The 11675-nt window shown below is 46.1% G+C and overlaps 1 protein-coding gene across 1 annotated transcript in view; it reads right to left on the bottom strand.

Moving 5' to 3' along the window:
- The window catches only part of Susd6 (sushi domain containing 6), a 97679-nt gene extending 90562 nt beyond the window's left edge, over positions 1–7117 (bottom strand). Inside the window, exon 1 of the mRNA XM_005343278.3 lies at positions 6842–7117. The gene's annotated coding sequence lies outside the window, so the exon portion shown is untranslated. The remainder of the gene's footprint in view (positions 1–6841) is intronic.
- Positions 7118–11675: the final 4558 nt, after the last annotated feature.

Below are 11675 nucleotides of genomic sequence, written 5' to 3'. Positions count from 1 at the left end.
GGTTAGAATATTAATATGGTGTGCACGATAAATAAATATAAATATAAAAAAAAGAAAAACAAAAAACAAAAACAAAAAAAGAAAGAAAGAAAAGAAAAAAGAAAAAGAAAGTAAACTACTGGAAACCTTTACAGAAAGATAACTGGTAAAGGATTTCACTTAGAGTTGATGAGAATAGTCTAAAATTAGATTGGTATCATCTTATACAACTCTGAAAATATTCTAAAAACAGCTGCGTTTTTATATGCAAATGTCTATGAACTGATGCATAAAGAAGTGGTATAGACTGGGTGGTGGTGGTACACACCTTTAACCCCAGCGGTCAGGAAAAAGAGGCAGGTAGACCTCTATGAATTCGAAGCCAGCTTGGCCTAAATACTGATTTCCAGGACAGCCAGAGCTACATACTGAGACCTTTTCTCAAAAAACAAAAAAAATCTTAGCTGGGCAGTGGTGGCTCACACCTTTAATCCCAGCACTCAGGAGGCAAAGGTAGGTGAATCTCTGAGTTCAAGACCAGCCTGGTCTAAAAAGTGAGTTCCAGGATAGCCAGAGCTGTTGCACAGAGAAACCCTTTCTCAAAAAAACTCAAAATAAATAAATTAATTAAATTAAATAATCTTAAAAAGCTGTACATCTATACAAAGATATATTACTCAGTAATAAACAGAATAACACACTATAACACAAACCTCAAAAATATGTTATGTGAAGGAAGCCACACGTTAAATGGGTGCATTTTTATGATATATAAGTCATTAGCCAACAAAGTCAATTCTTTAAAAAGGCACATGAGCCAGGGGGTGGTGGAGCACACCTCTAATGCCAGCACTCAGGAGTCAGAGGCAGGTGGATCTGTAAATTCAAGGCCAGTATGTTCTACAAAGTAAGTTCCAGGATAGCCAGGGCTGTTAAATGCAGAGAAACCCTGTCTCGACAAACAAAAACAAAACAAAAAAGGCACATGACAAATAATATGCTAAATGCCAAAAATCTCCTTTAGCAAACTTAGAAACTAAACATACATACATATATACATATTTATAAAACCACAAAGCCATTTGAACTATTAAGGGTGAGTCAAAGAAAAGTGGTTATAGAATAACACTGAGAAAAACACAATTCAAACCGGGATGTTTAGGGATATTACCACAAGAGATGTTAGAAAAAGAATACACAGAAATGACGCATTAGGTTGCACAATAATGACCTTTTTTTTTTTGCCCTGTATATTTCAACCTTTCTGAAATCTCTTCCCATTTTAATGGAAATTAAAGGAAAAATTTCCCGTCAACCTCCCCTCAAACAGTGTGGAAAGAAAATCATAATTTAAGATGCAAAATAGTCAACCCAGCTTCTCGGTTCCCCTTTTCAGACCTCCACCTACTTCATTTACAAAGATCTACTGAGAGCGGCCCAAAGCGGGAAGAACTGGACTAACATGCATGCATTCACAGCCTAGTCAAAGGCCAAAGTCTAGTCCAGCCAAAGAGAACTTCAGCAAGGAGAGTCTACAGAAAGTCAACTCCACTCTGATCCTAAACTCCTGTGGGTGCAGAGGAGTCACTGCTGATGGTAAACTGGGTCTGGACAGATTAGATACATGTCCTCCTTGAGAAAGGTTAGTAAGAAAGGGGAGTCTGGAAGAGTCCTTATTCAAATCTCTTCTCTTGAGGTTCTGCTCCCAAACTACAGGAGAAAAGAATCCCGAGCCATTTAACTTTTCAACATAAAAGATCCTGCTCTGGGTAATAAAGAACTGCTAGTCACCACCTCTGCAGTCTGAAAAGGCACCGAGTCTGCTGCTGTCATGAGGAATCCCAGGCTAGCTTCATAAGCCAAGGAATGGAGCACTGTAGAAAAACAAAACCAGAACACTTAAACTGGTACTCGTGAGGGGGTGTATCAGGGCACACAGCTACCAGGTAATTTTAGAGCTCTCTCAACACTGACCACAGTAACAGGCAACTACATCTGTTTCTGCTTGAGAGAATGCTTAGTTAATATCCTGTTTCGGGAGTACTGCATGAATGCTTGGCATGCAGCCTTCAGATGTCTCCAGGAGGGAGACACATCACAGACAGCCCCAGAGCCTGAAGCCCTGCTCAGTTCTCACTACAGCTGCTGTACGAAACCTTGTACTCTTATACCTAGTACCTTCAGAGACTCAACTGTCCCTCCGCCTCAGGATTGAAGCAGCAGTGACCCAGCTCAGTACCACTTCAAGATCTACCAGGTACCTGGCTATCTCTACATACAACCGAGAACCAGAACACAAAAGAGCAAATGAAGAAACTTTGCTGGTTTCCAGCCCAAAAAAAGATGGGGGGGGGGTGCACAACAGACAGGCACAGATATGAGGATAAAGACAGAAAACAGCAGGTGCCTATAAACAACAGGTGCCTGACGAACTCACCTAAAAGATTTTTACTCATGATCACACATCAACCAAAGGAAAACATCTACTTACTTGAATCTCAGTCATGATATATATAGTAAATAGATCTTCATGCCCAAAGCCAGTCACCCCAAGGTTTGCCTGACTGCTTCCTGGGTCTCAAGATCAACGACTTCAATACACGTTACAAAGCTTGCAGCCCCAACTCTCTGGTGCATTCCCCCTCCCAGAGAGCCAACAGTCCTCCCACATCAGTCCTTTTCACTGTTTAAGTTAAGTGTCCTACAGTGTGGCCATATACTTTATGAACATGAATTTTCTAAAAACCATCTGACTAGGTGAAGGCTCATTATTATATATGTGGGTGTTGTGTTTTGGTTTGTTTGTTTGGAAACAGGGTTTCACTAAACAACTCAAGCTAACCTTGAATTCAAGATCCTCCCTCCTCTTCATCCCTAAAAGTTTAGGTACTAGAAACCCTCAAAGTTATATATTAATTCTGTTTGGGACGAAAAGGGGAAAGGATATATTAGCAAATAACTAGGATTAGTGAGGTTTGGAGTGTGGCGCACCCATGCTGACTTTACAAGAGGAAGAGACTCAAGTTACCAAGTTTGCTTATTTTGCCATGTGATTCCCTGTGCTGTGTTATGATGGTGCCAAGCTCTCCAACTTCCTGGTTTCCAGAACTGTGAGTCAAATAAGCTTCTCTTCTTTACAAATTACCACATGTCAGGTACTTTGTTACAATAACAGGAAATGAATTGAGATAGAGAGTGATACGATCCCTGCATAGAAACAATTTTCAGAGAAACCAAAGATTCTCTTGTTACATATTGTTTCAATGTTTGCCCTTAACCCAAATGTCATAATCTTCACTTTCAAACCTGCAACACAGCAATTCTTTTTTGTTGTTGTTGTTGTGGTTTTTTGTTTGTTTGTTTGTTTTTTGAGACAGGGCTTCTCTGTGTAGCCCTGACTGTCCTGGAACTCACTCTGTACACTAGGCTGGCCTCGAACTGACAAAGATCTGTTTGCCTCTGCCTCCCAAGAGGTGGGATTAAAGTCATTACCACCGCTGCCCAGCAAGAAATAATTTTTTTTTTGGCAGGGGAGATTTCGAGACAGGGTTTCTCTATGTAACAGATAGGTAAAATCTTTAATGTATGGAAGATGGGTGACCAAGCAAAGAGGGCTATAAGGACCTGTCACTACCTCTCATGAATTGTCACTTGGTAAACAGGGAAACAAAGGGAAAACACAAGCACCATTTGTTCTCTGGCTTTCCTTCAAATGCCCAGCAAATGGTTCTGCTTTATTCTCCCAGATCACCTGTTTGGTACTGGAATGAGGAAAATCATACTCCTCACTGGATTTTTAACTTTCTTCTTCTTTTTTTTTTTTTTAAGACAAGGTCTCACATTGTAACATTGGCTGTCTTAGAACTCACTATATAGATCAGACTGGCCTCAAACTCTGCCTTTGCCTCCCCAGTGTTGGATTAAAGGCATTCACCACCATGACTAGTTTTAACAAAAGTTTTAAGATTTTATTGTTTATGTGTAGGTGTCTGTGTGCTTTCAGGGGCCAGAAAAAGGCACCAACACCCCTATGCTGGAGTTATAAATGACTGTGAGCTGGTTGGGTGCTAGAAATTAAACTCCTGCCCTCTGCAAGACCAGCATGCACTCTTAATCACTAAGCCCTCTCTACAGCCCCATAATTGAATCTTTAAGACACTATTATTTCTCTAAGCCTACAGAGGATATGAGCAGTGAAGAATATCAAAAGAGCTAAAGATACAGAAAAAGCACAAGAAGAACGAAATGAGAGCAAGGATATTGGTTGGGGGGGGGGCTTTTGTCTGTTTCTGACATCTGATTTTGATACAAGATATCACTATGTGTGTATCCATGCTAGCTGGAACTCATGACCCTTCTACCTCAGGCCTCCCCAGTGCTGAGATTACAGATAAGTACAACCAAAAGCAAGTTTTAAATAGAGAAATGGACAAGCATAATGTGAGCAAAATAATAATAATAGTAAACTTATTAAAAAGTCTTACTTTTAGAAGCCAAGTGAATTACTACATTACATGTATGTATGTGTGTGGAGGAAGTAGTAGAGCAAGAACTGCTGCCCCAGCAACAGCAGAAGAGGAAATCCCCTGTCAGAAAGATGCATCATTACATAAGATCTCCAGATCAATCACCGCACCATGGAGACCAGCCAGGAAACCACAGTGCTGAGGTCTTGCCACCTGCCAGGCTGCAGCACCTCTTTTTACCTGTCTTCCTCTTCTCCCCATGAGCCTGAGTGCTACATTTGGGGAAACTGGGCACAGCAAGTCAAACTGCCATCTGGTGGGTTTGCTCTCAGGACTGCACACCCTGAGACTTCTCTACAGCAATAGATGAGGATTTGACTCATTTATCGTTCCTACCACAATATCCACAGTCCCTCTGTAGACAGGAATCCCACCTACAGGTTTCAAACTAATAACTTAATGGGTACAAGTTTCTAAAAAGCAGCAAACAGTAATGAAAATTACCACAATAAACCAAAATAAACTGAATTTAAAAAACTGAGAACCAACCAAGGCATGGTGGTGCACATCTTTAATCCCAGCGCTTGGGAGGCCTACGGATCTCTGAGTTCAAGACCAGCCTTGTCTACAGAGTGAGTGCCAGGACTGTTACACAAAGAAAACTTGTCTCAAAGAAACAAAACAAAAAGCGGGGCCTAAGGAGGACAAAAATCAGAGCTCCATGAAGACCTGTCTGGTTTCGGTTTTACTCATCACAGTATCTCTAATATCAGGCAACTGGCATATGCTGTGTATCACACAAAATAGAATGAAAACATTTTTAAAAGGTGAACAAGCAGCATTGTGCAAACTGACCATAAATGTGCATCCAGGAGAGTTAGAGGCACTTATAATTAGGGGAACAGCCTCAACTTATAGTGCTTTGAGAAATATCTAGAGACTCCAGAACTTACATTTGTGGCTTTATTTAACTTGTGTGGCTTTTATCTCAATTGGAAAAACAAGAATAATATCCACCCTGCCTCAAATGTTATTAAGTGAGATCAAAGTGAAACTTGGGCCAGTGATAGCTCAGTGGTTAAAAGCACTTGCCACCCAAACCTGATCACCTAAGTTCAATCTCTAGGAGGCAGAAAACTGGCTCACACCAAGCTGTTCTTTGACCTCCACACCAGCACCATGGTGTGTTTGTACACAAGCTCCCACACTCAAACTCAAGCACACTAAATAAATGTAATTTTTTTAAGGGAAACTTTTAGCTCAAGCCTGGTACACAGTAAACCCGCCTTATGAAACTGTTCCTTTACTGAAGTATAAGAACACCCTCCAGTTCAGACAATGCTCGTTTCTATTTGAATATGCATCTAAAGAAAAAGTACAAAGCTCAAAACTAAGAAGTCAGTGCCAAGGGCATGTCTCTACTAGTCTCCGCTAGATGGTGACAATCTGGGTGTAGAATTCCCAGAGCCCGAGAGAGAGAGAGAGAGAGAGAGAGAGAGAGAGAGAGAGAGAGAGAATATCATTTTTTTAACTCAAGGGATTCTAACAGCAAAACACGAACTGATCACTGTGAAGAGCAGTACTGCAGGTCTAGAGAGGAGTCAACAAGCGTGGCTTCACCGAACTGGAGAATGTCCCCGCACCTCTCTCTGTACAGAGCACTTCAACCCCCAGTCAGCAAAAGCAACAAAGGGCAGCATACTGCCTTGTCACCATAGAAGTGTGTGGCGACAACATTAGGCCTCCGCCGAGCCGTGAAGTTCCTAATGAACTTGACGCCTCTTTGCCCGGCCCTCGCTGTCCTCCCAGTTCCGTTACAGGTTAAGTTTTTCCACCGCGGTGGCTGCACGACCACAACGGAGGGGGAGCGTCGGACTCACAAATATTTGTGATTTTACTAAGGATTCAAAAAGAAAGTCTAGATGCTGTCGCATTCGAAACAACAACAAAACAGGAAGTGGCTTGGGCGAGTTTCAGTGCACATAATAAGAAAGTTTCAGCGACTAAAGAGGCGACCAGGCGCTGCGGCTCCGGAGAGCTCAAGCGCACACGCGAGCGGCTGCACCATTTCCTCAGGAAACCCGGCCTCGGCCGAGCCTGTCCCGTCGCGCCGGGCCGCGGCTTCGCTGGGCGGGAAGGGTCAGCGCGGCCACACCGAGGGCCTCCGCCCGCGCGGATCCCCGGGTCCCCCGGCACCGCACGGCCACGCCGCCGCCCTCAGAGCGGCCGGGCCCAGCAACCTGAGCCGAGCGACCAGAGCGGGAGCAGGCGGCCGCGCCAAGGCCCGTGTCCCGGCGGGGGATGAGTGCCCGCCCGTGCCCTGACAACCAGCCCCCCGCGCGCGCGCCGCTGACACAAAGCCGGCCCTCCGACCCCGCGCGCCAGTGACAACTCACCGGGGAGTCTCGCCGAGACCTCCGGGAAGGGGGCGCTCGCAGCTCCCGCGCCACCGAACCCGCTCCGCCGCCGCCACTGCCGCCGCGCGCGCACGCACGCCCGCCTGCTTGCACTCCCTGTCGGGTCCCCGCGACGCCTCGCGTGCCCCGGACTGGCGCTTTGCTGGCGGACGCTACGGGAGGAGCAGGACGCGAGCGGGGGCCGGCTTCGGAGGATGGAACGCGGCGGCCACGGCGCCAGCGTCACTGGCCCAGCTGCACAGCGCGGGCGGGGGAGGCCCCGCGGAGGGGGCGGGGAGAGGGACGGGACGGGGGCCTGGGCGGGGCCAGGCGAGCACGCAATAAGCGCGGGCGTCGCGTCGCGGCTGTGACCTCCCCCGCGGAGTCGCGCGCACGCGCCATCGACCTCATCTGACACGCCCCTAAGGGGTGGGGTGGGGGAGCCCTTAAAGAGACAGTCGCTCTGGCTGCACAGGCTGTAATGACGACTCTGATTTGCCACCTTTCCAGAGCGCTCTCCAGTTCTTTGACTGTATTGTTTGGTTGTTATTTGGATTTTTTAATTACTGTCATTTGCAGAGAAGTATATTACTGTTTAAAAGGCTCGGTTGCACATGTTGCCTGACCTATCTCTGAAGCAGGTCATTATCTCCCTATTAAGCAGTACTCTAGGTTATGGTGTGTAACTTAACGACCTCAAAAGTGCCCCGAGGGTTTAGGTAGGTATGGAACTGTAGATTCAGCTGGGGTGGACTTCGGGAATCTTTTTAATGGGTGTCCCGAAGTGCTATATCTGCACACTCCAAAGCGCCTGCTGGATCTCAAACTGAGGAAAACTGACAAGAGCTGGGGACCCCGGAGCTGCAGGCATGGCCTCTGGTTTTGCCCTGCTCTGGAGCGCATCTCAGCGAGCAACTCTATACTGGCCCGGTGCATCCATTTAACAGTGACCTCTCACTGCAGAGAGGTGGCCACACGATAGTGGAAACTGTGGCTCTTAGTACCCGTGTCCTTGTACTTGACCTATCCCAGAGGTGCTCGATAATGTTGCGACAGTCCTTCCTGAAAATCCGTGGCTCGTAAATCAGGCAGGCCTTTTAGCTGAGTTGCCCTTTATTTTTCTAGGCAAGTGCCCTACCTGGCTCTACTGGGAGGGAGGTTTTTTTTTTTTCTTTAGCCAGATGCCCTTTGAACAAAGCTACACCTCAGGGCCTTTTACCTAGAGAGCTTTCAATAAAGGTGCTGTGAATTATCACCACCACAACACAGCCACCCCCTAGAGAGCTCTTCCCATTGGGCCACAGAGAAACCCCTGGTGTGTTTCTACCTTTTCCTCCTTTCCTCTCGGAAAAATGGACACCTGGTATCCTGCTCATTTTCCCACTCGCATGGAGCTGCACTGCCCGGACCATTAAGGGGTTGGAAAACATCAGCATCAGCCTGGCAGGATCTGAACAGCCTGTAAATCCGGCACTTAGAAAGAGGCTGAGGCTGGAGAATTCCAACAAGGCCCACCTCCGCTACACAGCAAGACCCTATCACAAAAAGAAAAAGGTGAGAAACGCCATAGGACTGGAGCCTGCTTGCTGAAACTTGAGGTCCTAGCAGGAACACCCAAGGGACAAAAAGGGGTGAATCGGGGGACATAATAAGGGAGAGACTGGAGTAAACAAACGGACGGGGGAGAAACTGGGTATGAAGGCATAGGTCATCTCTCCCGCGAGGGCCAGCGAGTCTCCAGTCATGTGTGGCAGTTTGACCATTAATAAGGGACCTCAGAAAGGACTTGCCACGTCTCACAGAGGGAAACAGTATGGTTACTCACTGCCTACCAGAGTCCACCGACTGAGAACAAAGTCCGCAGCACAGATCGGGCCCAGGGCGCTCAACAGGCTGGCAGAAATCCAGCCACATCACCCCTCTGAAGAACCAACACTCCAGCCTCCCAACATGGCTAAAAGCTCTCCAACAAGCCACCACCTGTGCCACCTCAGCAACTGCTCCCTTACCTGGAGTGTCCTTTTCCATCGGCCCTTCCTTACTGTGCAGCCCAGCTCCTGTCCCTTGGTGGTGCTTTGGTTTAGCTTCACTTTGCTTTTGCCTTGTATTGCCAGGACCAGGACCAGGGTGAATCCCTTTTCCCTCTCGTCAACCCTGGCTCACCAACCTCTCCCCTCCTTCCTACCCCTCATAACTTATGTTCCAATGCTCCTTATAGATCTAGGTCAAAGATCTTACATCCTGCTTATAATAAACCTCGCTCTACTCTCTTGCAAAATGAGGACAGTACTCCCGGCTTAGGGGAAAGTTTTGGTTGTGGTGTGGTTTGGTTTGACTGTTTGGTTGGGGTTTTTTTTGTTTGTTTGTTTGTTTTTGTTTGTTTGTTTTGCCAATGATGAGATTTCCTAAGATGGAGGTTAAGAATGCTTTGTGCCCCAACCCATGTTCCCACAAGTAGGGCACACATACCAAAAAAAGTCATCAAAGTAGGAGAGAAGTGACTTGGGGTTTGGTGGCTGGAGACAAGAGGATAATGGGGCTATGGGATAAGATCAAAGTATATCATATATGTAATTATGTGAAACTGAAAGAATAACTAAAAATAATTTGAACCTGCGCGATTCTCAAGTGCACAAGAGGAACACTGGTTTAAGGAGAAAGGTTTTTTAAATTATTATTTTTATGGTGCTAGGGAATCAAACCTAGGTCTTCCTGCCTCCCACCCCCCGAGACAGGGTTTCTCTGTGTAGCCCTGGCAGTCCTGCAACTCACTCTGTAGATCAGGCTGGCCTTGAACACACAGACCTGCCTCTGCCCCTCCACCCCTGGAAGCTGGGATTAAAGGGATGCACCATTACCACAGATTCCAAACTCAGGTCCTTGTGCACGCTAGGCAGGCATTTACCACTGAGCTATATCCTTGGTCTCCTGCCATTGTTGTTTTGGTTTTGGTTTGAAGCAGAGTCTTTGAAGCCCAGGCTAGCCTTGAACTGAAGATCTTCTCAACTACCTCCTAAGAGATAGGAATATGACATCCTATCCTCCAATTTTATTTAAAATTTGTTTTGAAACTTTAGGGCTGGCAAGATAGATCATCCGGGAAAGGCATAAACTTAATGACCTGAGTTTGGTCTTCTAAACACATTTGGAGGAAGGAAGAAACTGACCTCCTCATACTGTCCTCTGACCTCCATGTGTGTGGTGGTAGAGATAAATAAATAAGCAGATACATAGACACATATTTTAATTTATTTATTTTTTATTTTATGTACATTGGTGTTTTTTACTGCATGTGTGTCTGTGTGAGGGTGTCATGGCACTCCAGCCCTAAAGTTAGGACAGTCTTGGGCACAGCAGCTAAGGTGGTCAGTGCCTTAGGAAAAAGTCCAGTGGCAAAGTATTCTGTCTTTTCCCAGGACCCCAGCCAGGAGTATGTGGGCCCAGGAACAGAGACGAGAAACTTATCTCTGTGGGAGATAGGGAGTGGGGGTGTACAGCATCATTGTTGCTGTGGCTATGACATATAACGGCTGTAATGATAACCCCTATGTATAAAGAACCTACTGTGTGCCAGGTACTTACTTGGCAGGATCTTTATCCCTGTAACTTCTAATTCCGGTAACCACCTTCCAAGTCAAGCATCAGCATCATTTTACCGGGGAGGCTCACAGAGAGGTTTCAACCAATCAAAACCCACGCAGCAGGTATGTTGCCAAACCAGAATTTGTTGTTTGTCTGTTCCAAAGGTCATTCTTTTCTAAAAATAATAATAAAAAATAATCACGCAGCTTCTCTTACTCCTGGCGGGGGAGGCGGGGGACAGACGCCACACAATGGTCCTTCTGTATGTATCTGTTCCTCTTTCTCAAAGGGTGTCTATGACTACCAACTCATCACATCCTCACAGCATTCCCACAAAGTGAGCCATGACCAGCCTCTATTTTACCCAAGGCAGCTAAGGTAAGGGGATGTCTCAGTTAGGGTTTCTATTGCTGTGAAGAGACACCATGACCACGGCAACTCTACAAAGGAAAAACATTTAATTGAGGTGGTAGCTTACAGTTTCAGAGGTGCAGTCCATTATCATCATGGCATGCAGGCAGACACGGTACTGGCTACATCTTGATAAGAAGGCAACAGGAAGTGGACTGTCTCACTAGGCTTGGCTTGAGCATATATGAACCCTCAAAGCCCGCCTCCACAGTGGCATACTTCCTCCAACAAGAATATACCTACAAACATAGCCTTCCAACAAAACCACACTTCCCAATAGTGCCACTCCCTTTGGGGGCCATTTTCTTTCAAACCACCAGAGGAGATAACTGGCTTATTTCATCTCACACACACAGGCATTAGTTCCAGTTTCATGTTTTGATGCAAGATTCCTTGGGTAAGCCAGGCGGTGGTGGTGCACGCCTTTAATCTCAGCACTCAGGAGACAGGGGCAGGTGGATTTCTGTAAGTCTGGTCTACGAGAGCTAGTTCCAGGACAGGCTCCAAAGCTACAGAGAAACCCTGTCTCGAAAAAAAACCAAAAAAAAAAAAAATCCTTGGGTAGCCTTCACAGACTAAGAAGGGAAACCTACTTGTCTCCAAGGGAAATAGAAGTATTCAGTTGCTAAAGAAAGCAGAAGTCTAGTATGAATGGACCACTGGGGCTCCACCAGCCCAAGCTGAGTGGAAGATTCTATCCAAGGAGGAAGCTCTGGGTTTGTCAGCTGATACTGTTGTAAGAATACCCCTTCCCACAGCTTAATGGGAACCTGTGAGAGCCAGACTTCATACCCAGATCTCCAGAGACAACCAGTCAGATAGGGCTTTGCAGAGCTCAGGG

Source organism: Microtus ochrogaster, chromosome 1, assembly GCF_000317375.1.
Source record: "Microtus ochrogaster isolate Prairie Vole_2 chromosome 1, MicOch1.0, whole genome shotgun sequence".
NCBI lineage: Eukaryota > Metazoa > Chordata > Mammalia > Rodentia > Cricetidae > Microtus > Microtus ochrogaster.
Note: the sequence above shows the minus strand (reverse complement) of the source record. Positions and strands in the feature narration are given on the sequence as shown.